General features: G+C 36.2%; 1 protein-coding gene across 2 annotated transcripts in view; it reads right to left on the bottom strand.

Moving 5' to 3' along the window:
- Positions 1-20,526, bottom strand: part of LOC108690578 (frizzled-2) — a 64,714-nt gene that overhangs the window by 17,743 nt on the left and 26,445 nt on the right. The window contains exon 1 of one of the 2 annotated variants that reach the window (XM_018197951.1): positions 14,729-15,316. The exons of the other annotated variant lie outside the window; for it this stretch is intronic. The gene's annotated coding sequence lies outside the window, so the exon portion shown is untranslated. Of the gene's footprint in view, positions 1-14,728; positions 15,317-20,526 lie in introns of those variants that run through there. 2 annotated transcript variants of the gene reach the window in all.

Raw genomic sequence — 20,526 nt, 5'->3', positions numbered from 1 at the left:
TTTTCGAAGTTTTTTTCTAAAGAGATCCATCTGCGAATGCCATAGGATGGCGTTTAAAAACACCTTGCTCAAACGAGTAAGTACGTCATTATTTTGCGCTTCTCTTAAGGAAACAGTAGCTTTTTCGCAGAGACAAGACAAGAAAAAAAGAAGCCCATCTTCGTGGCGGCTTCTCTGGCAGTTTCTCTGGATACATATATCGCGCATACATATATGCACGAAGACGCGATCGGAATTATTTGCGCATTGCGTACATCAAGAAATCTTACCTCGACCGATCGCGAACTCGCCCGGTGAGGATTAATTAATCGCCGCGCGGATAAAAAAAACGAAGCCCGCTGTCGAGAGCAGACGCGCGTTGACCAATAGGGAGCACGGCGAAGTAGCTTCCTACATTGTCGTTTCTTGTTCCACGGCTTCCACAAGGAAACTAATTAAGACTCGGTTACGTTGTACACTTGCTTTCACGGAGGGCGTGTCGTCGATCAACATGGTGAGCACTGTCTGTTTTGCTGTGGTAAATATGGTCTAGTTGAACGCAAGCTAGAAATTTGGTGAAAATGTCGCAACTTTTCCTTAACAAGAATCGTATTTACTTAAGTAACAAGTATACACTGAAAAAGTATGATTGCATTAATGGGAATTTTAATAAATCCAATTATAAAGGTATAATTAGATACTTAAATCTAGATAGTTAAATCTATCAGACATTCTAGTCGAGATAATTCAGTTAGAAATTGGATTATATTAGAAATTCAATAACCAAAATTTTGAATTGGTATAATTAGAATGCATTTTGTTCATATCTCTTAATATAACTTTTAATACCATTTTTTCTCAATGTAGTTGCTAAAAGCTTTTAATAGCAAAATGTCACTGAGAATGAAATAGGACAATACAATTCGGAAAAGAATGGAAAAAAACAATTTTGTTAAAGTATCTAAAAATTTAATTAGATACAAATCTGAAAATAATTTTGTTGGAATTACGTAGGAATTTCAAATATGATGAGCAGTACTGCAAAAAGTTTTGATCATTCTATTGTAGCAATCAGTTTGAGTATCCTGCATAATTATTTTGATGATCCAAAATTATTTTCAGAACTGCGTCCAGCAAAATTTTTACATATTTTAGCAAAATTTTTCTCTCTACGTATATTTCTAGTAAAAATACGATCCAGAATTCGTAATTCGGTAAAGACGTGAATATTTCATTGCGTTCGTCCATTCATTTTTTTCTGACGGGATAAACATAATTTATAAAGAGATATTCTGAGAAAATGTACGCCTGATTAAACTTTCGGCAATAAAGAAAAAAGAAACCGTGCGAGACGGCAAGAAATCTTATGGCGCAACCACGACGACGTTCCACATCGTCGGTACTCGGTCGATAGTCACACCACCATCAGTGTAGCGTAACCACCATCTCCACCACCTTTACCACCGCATCACCACCACCGACGAGCCACCCACCCATCGTAGGGTTCACCCTTGAAAGAGTTTTGCAAGGGTGATATTGCTATCGACCCAACCTTGCCTTTCTCGAGAACTGTATACTAAATTTTCAGAATTAATGTAACTAGTTTCGAATAATGTCAGTAAACTATGATTATTCGAAAAATACATATGTTCAACATTAATTATTTTACTTGAAATCTTTTCAATATTTCGCAAATGATTATTATAAACTGCACTCATTGTGTCGAGAGAATGTTGTTCATATGTATAAATAAAATTTACTTTTTGAAAATATCTAAACATAAATTTATATGGATTTTTGTACATGTAGTGCCATACTCTACGTGGAACAGAATATAATTGAATGAAATAAAAGTTCATTGTACTGCATTCATTTACTGCAAATAGTATACATAAAAAATATATTGTAACTTAAAAATTAAATTGTAGATTGTGTCATACACAATTTTCATCCTTCGTTCGCAATTTGGGTTCGCAATTCTTCTTCGAACTTCAGTACAGATTTTTATATTGTTTCTGTGTATAAAAATCTGAAAAACATTTTCACATATTTGTAAAGGCTTTAACATGGAATTTTTATTCCTATCATAGAAGTCGGATTGTATTTTATTTATTTTTTACGGATTCCAATTTATCTATTAAAATTCAACTAAAAACTTATGCCTCTAAAATCTAACAATTCCACTTGTCGGTGGAAGATTAATTTATATATCCTTCGATAACTTATCGTTAAACTTGTGTGTTTCTATATACATTCGTTATACGTATTGTATTCGATCATTCATATTCTTTTTTTAATAAAAGAAAAATTCTTGATTTTAATTGATAGAACAGCGTTGTTAAAGTGTTTCTTAAAGCTATAATTTGGGAAATTAGCTTGGAATGATTACACAACATTCTATTACTATGTAATACACGCCTTAAAGTACAGGTTGCCGGAAAAAAATGAACAAAATCTTGCGCGACAAAATCATGTCTACCCATGCATTATGCGTCTCGACAAAACAACAAAGTTACGATTTTATGGCACGCGATCAAACTTCCCCGTCATCTTTTTTCCGTTGTTGCTATCGTGTGATTTTATGTATGATCACAAAACAGTCCGTACGAAAAAAATTCCTTTTAAAATAACAGCATATAAAATAAGTAACTATTAAACTTTCTAAAGAAATTCGTACAGAGAGTGAAAACATTCTCCATACTTTATACAACTGTATTCTTTTATGTTATTTATTTCGAACTGATCGCAACATCAGATAAAAATAGCAGCATTCATGATATTTTATTCCTTATGTATGTATACGGTTGATTGTTATTGTGCATTGGTAATATTGTATTTTATTTCTTTTCTGTATTCTATTTTTATACGTCTCGATCTTCGTTTTCTGGCGTTTATATATTGTTTCTTGTAAGCTCCCAGTAAATCAGACAGCCTGTGAGAGACGACACTTTGTTCCTTTATTCGCGAAGCGCGTCGTTTCGTAGAACGGAGGGACTATTGCAGATTCCCAAACGAAGAATCACAATCGGAGATCTCTCGGCAATCCATGGAGGTCTCCTGACCTCCTGAGAAGGGGACTTTCGCGTCTCGATGCAGATTCTTGTGGTAACCCCGCGATGAGGAAGGAGGTGAAGAAGGTAGAAACGGCTGACACGGATAAGGCGAGGGAGATCGAAAAAACGATGGAGGTATTAACTGATTCCCTTCCTTCGTTTCCTCGGGTATTAACTCATGGGACGAATGAGATGCGACCGACACTCTTTCTTCCCTCGCTTCTCTTCGGTGACGCACGGTCGTTATGTAGATACATTCGCGATTCTGTGAAAATGTACGACCCACACGTGCATTAGCGAAACATACGAATTATGCGCTGTTACTCAATTAGGACGAGAAGCGGTAGTCTTTCTCCCGCGTGGGCTCTTATTTCGCGGTGTAGGAAATGCGGAGGTGGTGCCCTGCGGATATCGCGAGGGCTGGTTGCACCTACGCGGATTGTTAGAAGTTAAAACCTGGATTATCTTAATTTATATTTAAGCCTTTTGTGCTCGTAAATGCTCACATATTCAGCGACATAGATAGATTTGCCTTTAATGAAGTTCCATTGAGTAATGGAAGTAACCAAGAATTAATATCTGTACGTATAAAACGTTGAATTAATTTAATAATTAATATATTGGGTTGTCCGGAAAGTTTGTGCCGATGTTGAAGGAAAATTGAAATGCAGAAAATTTTAATTTAATAAATGTATACTAAAATTTAAATTTTAATCGGCACGAACTTTTCGAACAACCCAATACGTTTGTGTACATGAAAGACCGATTCTGTTGAAATATTTTAATCAAATAATAAAAATTTAACCAGGTACAGATATGAAAATAATTTTGTTAGACTATCATTAAAATAATTACATAAGAAATTTAAATATGAACAATGTTGCAAAAAATTTTGATATTTTGGCAATTTTATATAATTTGATAATTCAAGAAAATTATTTTCAGATCTGTAGTTTTTTTAGATTATCTTAAGTTAAATTATTAAATACTTTAGAAAAATTGTTCTTTCTATGTGTAACATTTTTTATCGAGTATGCATCATTCATTATAATTTTTGTTATTAAATTCAATTTTGTTATCATTATAAATATCATTTACTGAAAGAATCAAATATAATTTGAAAGTAAGTAAACTAATTTGAAAGTATTGTGAAAGAGTTGCCGTAAACTGAAAAAAGAATTACTTTCTCTATTCACACATGTGTACCATACTATTTACGCAAACCGGATGCGAAAGAAGTTAATGATAGCATTAGCGCATGTTTGCATTCTCGATTTGGTGAATCCGGTCGAAGTTAGTCTTTTTCTACATCTTTTTCTACAAATTACGGCTAATAATGTAATGTTGAAAAGCATGACGAATCGTTAACAAGCAATTAGCTCAAACCCTCAAACTGTAGCCAGTGATTTCTACTAGCAAACGAAGAGACTTATGCTCAGTTCCGACATTGTCTCGCTCCATGCTGGCGTTTGCAAAGTAAACAAAGACTGCGGGCTGCCCTGAATCGACGATAAATCCTTCCTAATGGCGTTTTCTTCCGGTCAGCGCGACAAGGCATGCGAGATCATGTTTCCCCAGGCGCGCCGAAAAAAGACACAAGATGATTCTCCGTTCCCTTTCGGCTCGTCGCGTCAGTTTAAATGAGAATGAAGAATCGCGAAGCGGCGGCCGGCAACAATCCGGCCTTTAACGATAATGCGGACCGGTTTAATGTAATTGTTATGTGAAAACCGCATTTAGAACGAGAGGTCAACGCCAGTGGAGGCACAAGAAATGCGTCGATGTGTGACGTGTTCGTTTTCGCGTAGTGAAAAATATAGTATCAAAAAATAATAAATCTAATATAAAACTGATACGCATCTCCAGAAGTTTATTATTATATAAAATCATATCTTTATTAACTTTAAACATTGTAGTTAAATATATAATCTGTTATTCTAATTAATTACTCCATAATCTATTTTTCCATATTCTTACTGTTTTTAAACAATCTTGATATTTTCAATTATTTTATTGTGCAAAAAATGTAGACAAAAATAAAAATTTATATAATTCGTATTAGACCGACTAGAAATAGAAATCTTGTTCCTGAGAATATTAGAAACAAAGAGCGGATATAATATGGAGATAATCTGAGAGAGAGAGAGAGAGAGAGAGAGAGAGAGAGAGAGAGAGATTTAACGATAAGCATAATAAAATACAAACAACATGGATGTATCTTTACATCTCATTCATCTTATCCATTCTCCAACTCAACTAGAATATACATACATATTATGCAGTTAAGAATAAATACATTACATTTATAAAGAAATGGAGATAAAAATATAGAGAAATTATAAAGATACATCTTTTACATCCATTCATCCTGTCTATTCATCAAGTAGAATATATCTTAAGTTATATCACAGTTAAGAATAAACTTGTAATATTTATAAGAAATATGTATCAACAAATAAAAATAACAAAAAAGTTATGATTTATCATAAAATAATAACGGAACAGAAAAGAGTGATAAAAAAATCCCCATCCTATTATACTGTACGTAAAGTGACTACAATGTTCTATACACAACGAGAAGTTTATGAAGATTCGATCCTCCACCGTAACCTGTAGTTAGTGAATAAGTAATGTTACAGCGAAGATGCACCCGCACGAGCGAGTGAACGCACACACACATGCACGCACACGCGTACAGTGGTTTCCACCTGCTCCGACGCGAGGAGGAACGCAAGACAAAGGGAGAGTGTCGCTTTCGCTCCTTCTCGTTTCTCCATTTATACCGTGACGAACAGCCGCATAGCTGCGGACGGAGACGGAGGTAGAGGAACAGGCGGGACAGGCGGTTCGCTTCGGAAGTGGGCTCGGCGCGCGTGGATTCTCTTGTAAAATGTTTCACCCGCGAGGGAAACGACGCGAAGGTAAAGTAAATGCGGAGGAAACGGGGCGCAAAAATCCGGTGGAGCGGGACCACGCTCGTTGAGCTTTTCCGCAAAACAACAGAACGGAAATACCGTGGCGAACGCACCGTAATGCGCGAAAATAATTACGTTTAACCTTTGCACGCCGTGCGCGTCGTTGACAGACAAATCCGCGTCCGTTACGCGAACGTTAGCCCGATGATACTGACCGTGAAAAATGTTGGCAAAGAAAGCAGAGTAGAAATTACACAGTCATATGTTGGGTGCTTCATTGACTCTATGCTTGAATGAAAATATTTTTTTACTCTTTAATTTGATTTAATGAGACATTGAAGTTGATTATTTCTCGTATTTTACTACCTCATCTGCTGAAGACGTACAATTACTGTCGAAAATTTCCAACTGACATATAATTTTACGATCATTTTTGTCAATTAGTTTTTCATTTTATAAGTTGATAAAATTCTTATTATAATCAATATTACAATCATTAGAATACGATATTTTAAATATTACTTGAAAAATATTTGAAAAAGAATCTGACTGCGTTAATTGAAATTCTGATTGAAAATGGACAAATAAGAATTTTTCTGACTTAAATCTATTAAGTTCTAATTAGATAATTATTTAAATTTTGATTCATATAATCAGATTTTCTGATTTATTCATTTTCAAAAAGAAATTTTTCTCAGTGTAGAATATATTAAGTATTTGTATATAAGATATCTGTTGTAAAATTTTTTTCTGGGCAATAAAGTAAATTATTCATTAAAAACTTTTGACAGCCACTGTATGTTCACATCGTGCAGAGAAACTTCACTATAAGAAAATATCATAAAAGAACAGGTTTATAAAAAGAGTGTTAACAGATTGTAAAACTATACTTGGCTGACGAATCATAGGTTCTCAAATATTGAATTTGGCAGAGGATGTTATCTCCGCTATCGCTACTTCGCGCTCTTATCGATAAGTCCATAATTATCGTTGAGTCTTTAGCACGCGAATTTTAAATGTGTAAGAGGTATGTTATATTCTTTTTTTTTCTATATGCATTTTTCTTATTAAATCTAAAGACTGATTTTACAATCCGTTACAATGTTAACATATGAATCATACCGTAAATGCAAATGTGAGTACATGAGTACCGCACAGTTATCGAGAAAAATACAAGAATGATGAAACGATAAAGTAACCACAAAAGGCACGCATGCATTACCATGACACATTACAGATAAGCATTATTGTTTTTGTGATATCTTTCATTGCTTTTTCCAATAATTAAATTTCCTTGATAAAAGGATTTTTTTTCTTATTTAAGAAGATTCACATAATTAATAGTTGTTAAAATATCAAATAACATAATTTTATGTTTCTTTGATATATTTTAGGATAAAAAATTCATTAGAGTAATCGAGCGTACTTTGACTTCAATAAATTAGATCGAAAACAGAAAAATATCCGGTATGTTGCTTGTCGAAATACAACGTTCCAACGTTTTATCATTCATATAAACGAAACGAGCCAAGTTTCGTCATAAATAACACGAGAACGCAAAAATACGACAATGGCGCTCTTTTCCTAATGTTTCTCATTCAGATTGCTAGACTACTGGGAAATATATATAGAGAGACCACAAACTTTTGTCGAGCATTCGAACTAAAAAATGAAAACAAGGAGTGAGCAGTCGTGGACCAGGTTTGAGCGTTCTCTGTGCATCTCTGCTTCCTCCCCCCCCCCCTCTCCCTCTCCCTCGCTCTCTCTCTTTCTGTCTCTCACCCTTTATTTATTCTCGCTCTCCCTCTCCAGTCTGTGTAAACATTTTCTTTCTTTCATTAAGCCTCCTGCTTTTCACAGCTCCGGATCGCCTTCGCCATTCATAGATTTTTTTAGGCTTGAGGCTCGACTCTCGAGCGCGTCGAAAAGCCACTGGAGCGAGCCTCCGCGAATCCATTTGCAAAACGGATGAACACGTTCTCCGACATCGCGTCGAACATGCCGGAGTATACTTTGGACAAAGCGAGGCGGGCGAAATGTATTCTCGCTCACTCGCGAAACGTATGTATTCAATCGATTACGCCTGTAAACTGAGGACTGAAGTTAACGTACGACTGAAAACTGCACATATCAGTTCTTAAATATGCAAATACATTTATTGCTGAAAATGAAATTATATATAATAATTAATCATCACACAGTAACAATAAATACAAGGAAGTTATTTAAGCAAGTACGTGCGATAAATTAAAAACAAAATGAGATAAATTTTTACTTAATAATTGAGTGAGAGATTTAATTATCTATAATCCGAGATTTAGTAACAGTTTGGAAATAAAGAAGACAAGAACCACAACGGCCTATTCCCGACCTCGTTAATGATTTATAGTCTGTTTCAGCGGGGAGCGCTAGCCTATAAAATCGCTCTATGCGGCTTAACACGTTGTCACCCTAAAGCCAACCCCGCCAATGAAGTGCCCATAAAGTAATCGCGGTGCTGAGCGGCAAATTGTATCGCTTTTCGATATTAAACGCTTAGCACGCTCAACCTGGTTTTATCGTTCTCTTCATCCGATGTCGATGTGTTCCCGACATAATTCACCTTTTCGTCAGTATTTGGAACGAGTCAATTATAGTGCATTCTAATTGCGTCGGCTATGTGGCAGCCTCGCCCAAGAGAATAATAAAAGGACTTAAAAAAGGGCGCTGAAATATCCAAAAGGATCGCCCGCTCGGCGATTATAGATGTCTTCCACCTGCACGGGACGATATATCACTACAAACAAGAGAACTCGGTCTTTTTATTGCTTTGCCAGGCGACGAACAAAACGAGCCCGCGGTAATTATTGCCGTCCATAAGTATCGTTGTTTGCGACACTTTTAATCTTATCCTTAACGGAAGCTGCTTTATATCTTCCTCGTGTTAGCTTCGACGAGCATAAAATGATAAACGTAAAATGCACACTATTGCACAACATTGTATTTTCTCTCCGAGGTTTTTATAAAGCAAAAATGAAATCTATCGATAATCTCAGGCTAGTGAAATATTTCGAGCCTTATTTAAATATTTATTCTCTGAAGCATATCTCAAATTGTTGTTTCGTGTTAATGTTACATTGTTTAATGTTATATTGTTTAACACCACACTGACAAAAATTTTTGATTTCTCATTATTTATACACACTTTAAATAATTTATATATTTATATTATTAAATTATATTATTAAATTATTTATTGCCAGTATGGCAATTTAGTATATAATATTATTCTAATTCTATTCATAATTGCGTTTCAAGACTGAACAAGATTTCACGCGTAGCGCGGTTGCAGAATTTAGATATATACACATTGAAATATTTATTTAAATATTTATTTATATACACATTGAAATATTTATTTAAACATATTTATAATAAGATTCATTTCGATCGAAAATAGGATTCTCTTAATTGGTATATTCTCGTCAGTCTAATATGAATTATAATCGTTTTCCAATATAGAATCATCAATAGTTATTTCGCTCTGCTATTTTCGTTCTGCTAATCGTTTCAATTTTTTTGGAACTAGATATTCTGAACTTTTTAGAACTAGATATTAAAAATATATGAATATAATAGAAATGATTATAATGATATAAGTAACATCAAAATAATTTTTCACTAATTGAAAGGACTGACAGGAATAGAAAATTGATAAATCGGTATCTCACGGGATAGCATCGGTGGTTCTAGTGTTAAGATTTTTATCTACGTATGTAATGCGGCGATTTTAACAAGTTCCGCACGATTTGGAGTACATTCTGAAACTGCAAGACTTCTGTCAAAGATTAAACTGGCGACTTTGCGTAACGAAACAGTCAAGAGTCACGCGAATACAGGAAACGATAAGATAACATCGTTCCAACAACGATCAGGGCGATTGTCCTAAAAACGCACGACCGAGAATAATCGAGAATTTTCCGTTATGCTGATGTAAAATTCTATCGAGGGTTTTTAGTGGATATTCCCTCGAAAGTTTTATGACAATATAAGCAGCAATGCTCCGATATAGTCGGAATATCGATACTTCTACTTCAATATTCCGATACTTTAGGAATGTTCTGTGTGATATTTTGAAAGTATAATCTATCAATATCGTAGATAGAAACGGAAAGAAAGAGGGAATCTTAATATCCAATATATGCTACAATACACGATAAAAGAGAATACCAGTCTGTTTTCTTTCAAGCAAGATATAAATTATTAATATCGTCAACAAACAGTATCTCTTCAAGTATCTCTGAATCTACTTTTATTATTACAATTCCAAGAAGAGATGTATTTTCATCATCTCAGAATTTTCTCTGTAAGGTACTTAATTTAAAAAACAATTATGAGAAGTGCTGATGTTAAAAGATATTGATATTTACTTCATTCGTATGTACGATACGTTCTTTCGATTTTCATATCAGTCTTGATCTCTATCTTGATGTATTCATGCGAGGCAAAGCGAGTGAAATTAACAACGTCGACGACTACCTGGTGAAAGATTTGCGATGCAAATATGTACGATATGTTCGCGGCGAATGTAATTAGGCGTTACAACGCTGTTGCGGCTTCTTTTCGGCTCCCTACGACACCTTACAAAGCAGCGCCGGCATCGTCTTTATCGTCGGTTGTAAATATCCAATTCATCCGTTGGGAAAATTAAGGTGCAATAAAGTTTCAACGCGCTATCGCGCGCCGAATCCGAGCTGAGCTGCGGAGCGAATGCGAACGCGAATAGCTAATCGCGCGAATGCGAAAAATACGCAAGCTGCACGCTCGTAAATAGCCTGCCTGCGTGCGTGCGTGCATGCGTGTGTACGTGGCGCAAATTTAACGAGAGCGCTGGTATACACGCCGGAAGCTACACGCGATAGTCGTAAAAAACCTGACAGATAAACGTCGGATGCGGTTTCGCGACGCTTCTTTTCTGTCCACAGTTCGGGATCGTGTCCCGCGGGTGCGTGGGCGTGTGGTCGAGTTCAAACAAATGCTATACCACGCTGTCATTCACGCGAGTCCACTTTTTCTCGTGATTCACGTTCGCGTCCAGCGTCCAACATATATGCATGCTTTCGACGAATTCGATTGTGCGGACACGCCCCGGATAAACGCGATCGTCGCTGCTTTCTCGTCGATGAGAGACGTGAGATGTCCTAACCAAGAACGTGGACACACATTGTCGTCACGATATTTATGGTAATTCGTTATGCGCTATATAATCCTAATACGGCACTCGCGTGCATGTATTGTGACATTTGTGATATGGTATTGACAAATAAGAGACTATAGCCTCTTTTCAGAAATTCAGTATAAACATGCTCTTTTGTTTCCAGCGAATAATGTAATATACAATTTCTAGATTAATGTGCATCTTTTGAAGAAGGAATGTTACCTTAACACTAATAAATTTTAGAGACAAAAAATTTTAGAGACACGGAAAAAATTGAGACGTTGACTGTCATGGCATTAAGTGAACTTAATTTTTCAACAATGTCCCCCAGTCAGTAATAACCATGCTACATTTAAAAATATTTTTAAAACGCTTGTAAGATATAAATACTATTTAGTATAAATTTGAAGTGGCATCGTTAATATAAAAATAACATATGTCAAAATTTTTAACATTTTTGAGATAAAGGAAATTGATCTTAATAAAAAAAGATTTGTTTTTTAAAAAAACATTTGTTTTTTAAAAAAACATTTGTAACTGTGCCAACAAGTATTTGTGTGGAGAAAAATATGACAACTCTAAATTTTAATAATATTTGTATGAGTACTAATTTATTTACTTACGGCAAATATATAAATATTTTCTAAATAAAAAAAGTGATAGTTAAATCAAATTAATATTCTTGTATCAAATATGTTTAATAAATATTCAAATAGTATTATTCAAACAACTATTTATTAAAATTTTGTACACTTTTCTCTCAGTATAAGCAGTGTGGCAGTGTTTAAATTTTGAAAATTCATGACATAAGATACATTATAATTGGAAGTGTATATAATATAACGGAAAAGAAAATGAATTATATTTATATTTTCTATCCTAATTAAAACATTGTTTCAAATCGGAATTTTAAAAATAATTTAAAAAAAGGTGCTAATGTGTGCTTTTTCTCCCGGATATATAAATATAACAATGCAATGTAAAGAATATATTATTCATCATTTAATAGGTAAAAAAAAATCATATTACATATTTTTCGTATTATAATGAAAATTCTATTGTAGCGTACACAATAAAATTACAAAACTCGCTGGACGAATAATTAATTACAAAGTTCTTCTCGGCTTTTTAAAATTCAAAATTAACATTTTAAATTACAGTAATTTGGTGAAATTATATAATTATACGTAATAAATTAAACAAATTTATGTATATCATTAATGTGAAAAGAATAATTTTATAAAAATTTAGCTACGTACAAAACCGACAATAATTCTGTTGGACCATCAAAATAATTATGTAGGATGTTCAAGCATAATGAGAGTAATGCTGTAAAAAGTTTTTAATTTTAACAAACAGCTTGGACGTCCTACATAATTATTTTGTCGGTCTAACAAAATTATCTTTAAATCTGTACCCAGCTAAATTTTTAAATATACTTTAGCAAAATTCTTTCCTTTACTTCACACTAATTGTAAAATATGCTTATATCTAGATTCTCTTTAATTCATCCTATTTCATGCGTGTAATTAAAATTATCGCATATGCTATACAATGTGTAGGCGTTTTGCTGATATGAACTTCCATGTGAACTCCAAGGCATCTAACCATCAAGAAAACGCAACAGCAGATTTGTACAGTCAACTGGGATATTAAGCAAATAAGCATCCGCCATCCCGCGGGATAACAATGATTGCACTGTATTAAGCACTCTCGGTGTGTACACATCCGATTAATCATAACGCGTCTAGCTGCGAATCGTGGCGCATCCTGTCTGCAAATCTATTCTAACTCGAGAGCGTATTAAGAAATTTCAACTTGAAATATTTGTTGTGTTTGAATACAGTCAGGTTAAATACTGTATTTAACAGTAAATCATACGTATCACGGTATCACGGAAGGGATAAACACGTTTGTATTTTCGTTAGGGATTAAGAATTGATTTCACCTTTTCTCATACACGGAAAAAACAGTTTTGCTGAAGTACCTAAAAATTTGGTACTAGATCTAAAAATAATTTTGTTCGAATGTAGGATGATCCAACTAGTTGTTAGAATATTAAAACTTTTTGCAGCATTGTCAACACTTGAGCATTCTACAGTAATTATTTCGATGATTCAACAAAATTATTTTCAGATTTGTATCTAGTTAAATTTTTAAATATATTAAGAAACATAATTAATTGCAAATAGACGAATTAAAAGATTCTGATTACTGTTAGAATTTTGATTATCTCAATTAAAATTCTACTAGATTTAACAAAAAAATTCTAATTCGTTCATTTTCAATCAAAATTCTAACTAGACATTTTAGACATGTCCATGTCTATTACTGTAGATTAACTTTAATCTCAGTTCTAATTCTTCATTTTTTCTACATCTTAGAACTAAAAAATATAATAGAACTTAGAAAAGAAAAATATGAAGAGTTAGTTGAACTGAAAATTAAAATTAATTAACTCAAAACGGTTCAGACGACTATCAATTAATATTTTTACTCGAGATCGACGATTCTCCCGGAGATCGATAATTATTATAAATAGCACGAAACTGCGAAAAAATAGAAATCCTGCAGTGCGTTCTCTAAAAAAAATCGGTCATTAGATCTGACTCTCCTGTGGAAAATATCTTCTAAAAAATCGGAGGAAAATCGACACTCTGACCAAAGTTTTTTGCCTGTGCCGGAGATTTGGTTAAAAAGCCGAAGTTTCCGGTCTTGGTAAAAAACCGGAGAGATGGTAACATGCTTCCGATAGGCACTTATTTTTTGTGTCTATCTAGTTTTTCCGTTGGCTCTCAAACAAAAAGTATTGAAATATTCTCCGAGCATCAATTTTTCACGTCACGTTTGAAATAGCAACGAATCGCTCAATTTTTCACAATTTATCTGTCAAGAAAAGGTTATCGAACTCGATTCATCACTGTTCATTTTCACGAAGGGAGAACTTATTAAATAGCACATAGATCCTCACGCATTGCTTTCGACTGTTAACGACTTTCCGCCGGCGTGGATTTGCATAGGAAGACAGTGGCAACGGCGGCAGTAGAGAGAGTCGATAGTAAAAGAACAGAATCGTAGTCAAGATCCCGTCGTCCAAGCCGAACCCGGAGAAACGACGCATTGTGTCTCTTTTCCTCTTCCCTTTCTCTTTCTTTCTCTTTCCCTCGGATCTGTCTTCGCGCGCTGCAGAGGAGCAGCGTACGGCAATGTGGAGAGGATGAGGACAGAAGGCCGATGGAATATATGCTATGCGCTCGTTGAATGCTCGTTTGCAGTATTCGCAGAGGGATCCGACAGAGAGAGAAAGAGAGACAGCGAGAGAGAGAGAGAGAGAGAGAGAGAGAGAGAGAGAGAGAAACGGAACGGAAAAGAGTCAAGAAGGAGGAGAAAGCCTCGTCCGAACGGGACGGAATAGAAGGAAGAAACGCAGAGAGAACAGAAGAGAGAGAGAGAGAGAGAGAGAGAGAGAGAGAGAGAGAGAGAGAGAGAATGCGAAAAGGTTCGGCGGGCCCGGTGAGGCTGGTCAATGGAAAGACCGTCCGGCTATCGTGCAACCCTTCTCGAAAACAAAGTCGGATTCTCACCTTGATTTATCGCTTACTCCCGCTGTGCTCCACTCCGCTTATAACTTGGACCAAGCCGCCGCGCCTGGTAGCTGCTCGCACCCTGGTGAAAATTAATCCATTGTCCCTCGTGTCCTGATAAAAACCGGGCACCGGCCGGCCCGTTCGATTCTAAACACGCCGGATGATAAAACACGCTCGATTCCACGATGATAGAACCAGTTCGTCGGTCGGTAGTCACTTTGCCGTGCTGCCGGACAGAGGCGCGCGTGTACGCGCGAAGAACACGAGTGAGCGATCGAGAACGACGAGAACACTACATCAGATCCGTAAACATCAGACAGCGTTTACATACGGCGCGGCGCGCGCACATGGATAGCGTCGCGGTGGGCGTATTGATATGTACTGGTATGTACTCCGAATCGCGTTTATGCACAAGCACACAATGGAGCGATTTCTCCAAATATTACTTTACTGCTGGAGCATACGGCGCGCGCACGCGCTCGCTCGCTCGCTTACGGAATGACGAGAGAACACGACGAGAGTCGAGAGAAAGAAGTGACGCGCGCGGCCGTAGGCAAACGGCAGTCGCGCGATCCTACTACGACGACGGACACGGACTCACTGACTCCGAATTCCGACTCTCCGATTACTCCGACTAGTCCGACTACTCCGAGGCGACGCGAACCCGAGCGAGGAGACACGAGAGAGCTACGGAGTCGACGTCGTCGACGACAAAGTCAAAACGATCGTCGCCGGCCACGAGCGGGACAGAGAGAACGAGCGGCGACGTGGAAAGGGAAGCGACGGAGCGGCGACTGCTATTCTCGTATGTTTCCGTCGCTCCTCGGCCACGACTACCGGCCCCTCCTCGGCTCCTCCTGATCCCTACCAGCAGCCATCCCTTCGGCTTGTGTAGTATACGTTATATCGCCAGCGAGCAGTGCACCGTCATGCATCTCTCGTCCCTCGGACGCTGCCTGCGCTGCTTGCTGTAGTCTCTACTACTCGACTCTGTTTAACCATGCACGCGCGCTCGAACGCTCGCACGGCGCGTGCATGTATTTATACGTATGCGGATGGATATGCGTATACAACTATACTATGCATACTCGCGAGGAGTCGCGCGGGCGTAGCACCTCGTCGTGTGGTGCGATGCACCACCTGTGTGTACATACAATACATACACGAGCGCGCGTACACGATGCGGAACGTGCGGATGCACATCCATCCTCCCCCCTACCCCAACCCCGACGCAGGGCATCGTCGGGGCCACACACCACACGCGCGCGGTGACGTCACGCGGCTGGATGGCTGGACACCGTGGCGTGGATAACGAGAGACGGTCGGCCAGGATCCCTACCCTTTCTCCTTCTTTCCCTCTGCCTCCTTTTCTGCTCTGAGTCTCCGAGATTCACGACCACTTATTATCGGTCTGCAGTTTTCTTCCTTTCTTTACTTTCCTCTCTCTCTCTCTCTCTCTCTCTCTCTCTCTCTCTCTCTCTTTCTCTTTTTCTCCTTCTCGTTTCCTTTCCAAGCTGAGCCCGAGCGACTTACTGCTTTCTTTTCGGGCTGGTTACGAGCGGCGAGACGCGGTCATCCCCTCAGCTCGTAGGTGGATTCGCTCTCGCGTGGTATTAACGACGTCCCGTGTAGGTACAGTCACGACCGGTTCCGAGGAGGACCTACCTACCTCCTCGTATCGAGATCGAGGCTCGAGGACACGAAGTGGACGAGTTCGACGATCCCGGGTCCGCGTGCGCGGATCGACGCGATAAACTTTCCAATTCGCGTGTCGCTGCCGGCAAATGATGCCTACCGTGTCGTTGCTGCGAACGATTCGTTGCTGCAGTAAATTTCATCGATAAAGGCATCTGTAAAAATGTATGATTAAGGCAGTCGACTGTAATGGGAGAGGCGAATTAATAAGTAACACCCTCGTCGTCGTCGTCGTTGTCGTCGTCGTCGTCGTCGTCGTCATCTGGAATACCTGCGAGATATGAAGCCGTTTAAACGTCGCGAGAAGCTTTTTTGTCGCAGGATTCCGGCTAAAAATACCGTCGACCTTCGTTTTTTCTGCCTGACTGCTCGCCATTCCGTTCGTTATCGCGCACGAGAGTGACGCCGATGTAAAATGGAGCTGTTCAGCATCATTGCGCAGAAAGAGAGAAAGAGAGAAAGAGAAAGAGAATTTCGCGTAACTGTCTGCCACCGGATTTTATGCGCTTTCGCGAACGTCACGTTGCGCCCACGATATGGACGTTCGTAGTAGACACGCGCGCGAAAAATTAGGCGTGTGAGAGATGTCGTTTATGTATTTCGAAGGAAAAAAAAGGATGAGGAATTGGCATGTTTATTACGGTTGTAAATTCACGTACAATATATGAAAGGTCGAATATTATATTATACGCTGAACTTTCCATAAATTCGAATTTTGTGCTTCTTTACTTCAAAAATAACACAACTAAAAAAACATGATTTTCGAATTATTGCATAGAAAGAACGATTTTGCTGGAAGATTAAAAATTTTTCTGGATACAGACTGAAAGTAATTGGACTTTCAAAATTATTTTGTTGAAAACTCAAACTGATTGCTACAGAATATCTAATTTTTTACAATTTGTCATTTGTAGTTTCTAACAAATATTATTTTAATGATCTAACAAAATTATTTTCAAATCTGTATAAAGCAAATTTTTTTTTTAGCACAATCGATCTTTCGACGGATGAACAAGACAAACATTATCTTATCACCAAAAGTGAATTAATTTAATTTTATAAAAAGTGATTAAAATCGTCACAACTCAAAAAGGCTAATTTTTTAAGGATTGTAATTAAAAATAATAAAACTTACATGTTATTAAATCATGTTATTAAAAATAGATTCTTTTACCTATATTATTTAAGTATAGTTAATAATTTTCTGTCAAAAAATAGATTTTCCTCTTTCCTGAAAACTTAATTTTTTGAATTGTGTCACTTTTGAAAAAAGTAAGCGTCATTCTGAATTTTTTAAATATTATTATACAAGTCTATACAATGTAGGTAATAGTATAAGAAAAGGGAACAGAATACAGTTATAAAGGTGGAGAACAAAGCTCATATACTGATTTAATTTGAATGTAGTTACACTACAACAAATAAAATATTAATTTTTATTTGAAGACTATGGTAGACTTTCTGAGATACGCAAAAATGTTGAGACCCACAAAATCTGTTAAATTAAACTTAATAGTTTATTTTTTACAGTGATATAATTTTATACAGTTGAACTTAATTTAGAAAGAAATAATTAATTCAAAAAGATATAATAAAAAGACATAATAACAAAATGTAGAAAAAGAATCTCACGGAAAGCATCAAAAACATTTCCTATATCAAAAATCAGTTTCAAATACGTCAAAGAAGACTTGTTGAGACTGCACATATTTGCGATAGCATATCTTGCATATGCCAATAGCAATAGTCTTTCACAAATTCATTCATGCTAAACATTCGTTTCGACGCTCTCAATGTCAAACAAATTCCGTATCGTATCGTATCACGATCCAACGTCAATCCTTCGAAAACCTTTCTTCCTAGCTCGCGCATAGACGTCACTATGACTCCTCGCGAGTATATACCTACATTGTCGAGTTTCCTTTCAAACGGTAATATCCTAGTCGTCATAATATTCTGGCTGATATTCGCGACGGGCTGCAAGAGGACACAAGGCTCTTAGCCATCGGGCTTTTCTTCGCTGGCTAAGGAAATGACAAGAGGAAGGTTTTGGGTTAGCGATTCCTCTTCAACGTTTGCACGTCTGCATCTCAACGTTGCAAAGGAACGGCGACGACGGTTCGACTCGGGACAGGTTCCGATTACCATTTCGCGAGGCTTCAGACATAGTGTCTAGACGTTACTCTCGACTGGACGGCGAATGTAATTCCCCGTACGAGCCAGGTGGTCCGTTGCAATCTCTCGACTAGTAATCGGATCGAGAGGGTAAAGAATAAGAGAGGGGGGGGGGATGGCTCGAAAGGAGTTTAAAGGTCAAAAGAGGAATGGCGATTCGACGAGATCATGTGAATTCCTTTCCGCAAATTTGCATCGCAGTAGCTTCGTTTTAATGAGCTGTATACCAAAATATGACTGTCATATCGACGATTTTGCTGAAATATCTAAAACTTTAGTTAGATACAGACCTGAAAATCAGTTTATCGGATCATCAAAATAATTATATAAAACGCTTAAGGGAATCCTAAAGTCGTCTGTTACCGACTAAATCGTAATTTTTGTAACAATTATTTTTTTTCCTCTTTTACAGATTTAAAAATCCTTTTACAGGATTAAATTCGCATTAATACTGTCTGTGAGATGGAATTTATGCCGAGAACGACAAAAAAATTTTTTTAAGATTTTAATTTCGAAATTTTTTTTCGTTCTATGTTAATCTCTATTAATGTGTATACTTTAATTATGGAAAAGGATTTTCGCTGTAAAAGAGGAAAAAAATAATTGTTATACAAAAAATACGACTTTAATTTTGGAATATCTTTTTTGTTAGACCTTCAATCACAATTTCGCAAACTCAGGATTGTTAGTGTCATACAGGGAAGATATCATTTGATACATATGACTTATAGAATTTCTACACTAAAGGAATTATAATTTGAGGTGACAACTATAAAAGTTGAAATAAAGTGAAATAAAGTGAATTTTTAATTTTTCCCCCCGATTTTCTCGTCGAATTTAGTGGCCGGTTTTTTTTCGTGCGTACTTTTATTATGTAAAAGGATTTGGTGATCTATAAAGCCAATTCGAAGAACTTGACAATCTGCAATTGTCGGTAATTCCTGTTGGTTTAGAATCCCTTTAACACAGAAATATTCTTGAATTTTTTTTTTACATAAATGATCATCTGATGTTTGATACTCCAAAATTACTATTATTAACATATTATGTATTATTAGTTATTTTCCGATTAATTAATATTTGAGAACATTATGGATCATATTCAGAATGCGCTTTTATGCTACTAGAGCGTATTTATTACATATAGTTTACATATACTATAGAATATCAGACAAAAAAGCGTATATTCATTAATAAAAGCGCGTTCTGAATACAGGCCTATAAATACGAATCACACTTTTAAGAAAAAAGTAATTAGAAACAAATATAAACGTATTAAATAATCTGGTATAACAGTATCTTTTAAAAATAAATTAATATAACGCTTTTTATGTTTTTTCGGATTTTTTGATAAAACATTTACATATTTAAAGGTACGTAAAGAATAGTGATTAAAAAAGAAACATACGTTGAACAATATTTTACAACAATTCATATTTTTTCGTCGCTGGGATGAAAAATATCCCAGATAGTTTTTCCCGAGTTAATTTTACATTGTTGATAACAATGTAAAAAGTTTTAATATTCTAGCAACCAGTTTGAACCATGTACATACACGGAGAAAAATATAAAGTAATATTTAAAATTCTAGTTATTTTATGGAATTGACAGGTCCATATAAGAATAAGCATCCATTTACGTAAAATTTACTTTATTTTTTTAATAAAAGAACGATCATTCAGTTATAACTAGTTACAGTTATATAGTCATACTATAAAAGGTACTTTTTACATATTGTAAAGTAAATTTTGAGAGTTGTTGCCTACAATATCTTAAGGACAATTTATTTTATTGTAAGATAATAACATTTGAATGGATTTACTATAATTATAATATATTTTTTTACTTTACATCTCCGACTTTATATTCTAGGCAGATTAAGTTTGTCATGAATTTATTAAAAATAGTCAGAATTTTTCTAGTTT

This window comes from Atta colombica, unplaced genomic scaffold, assembly GCF_001594045.1.
Source record: "Atta colombica isolate Treedump-2 unplaced genomic scaffold, Acol1.0 scaffold33, whole genome shotgun sequence".
Classification (NCBI taxonomy): domain Eukaryota; kingdom Metazoa; phylum Arthropoda; class Insecta; order Hymenoptera; family Formicidae; genus Atta; species Atta colombica.
This window is presented reverse-complemented; position numbering and strand designations above follow the sequence as displayed.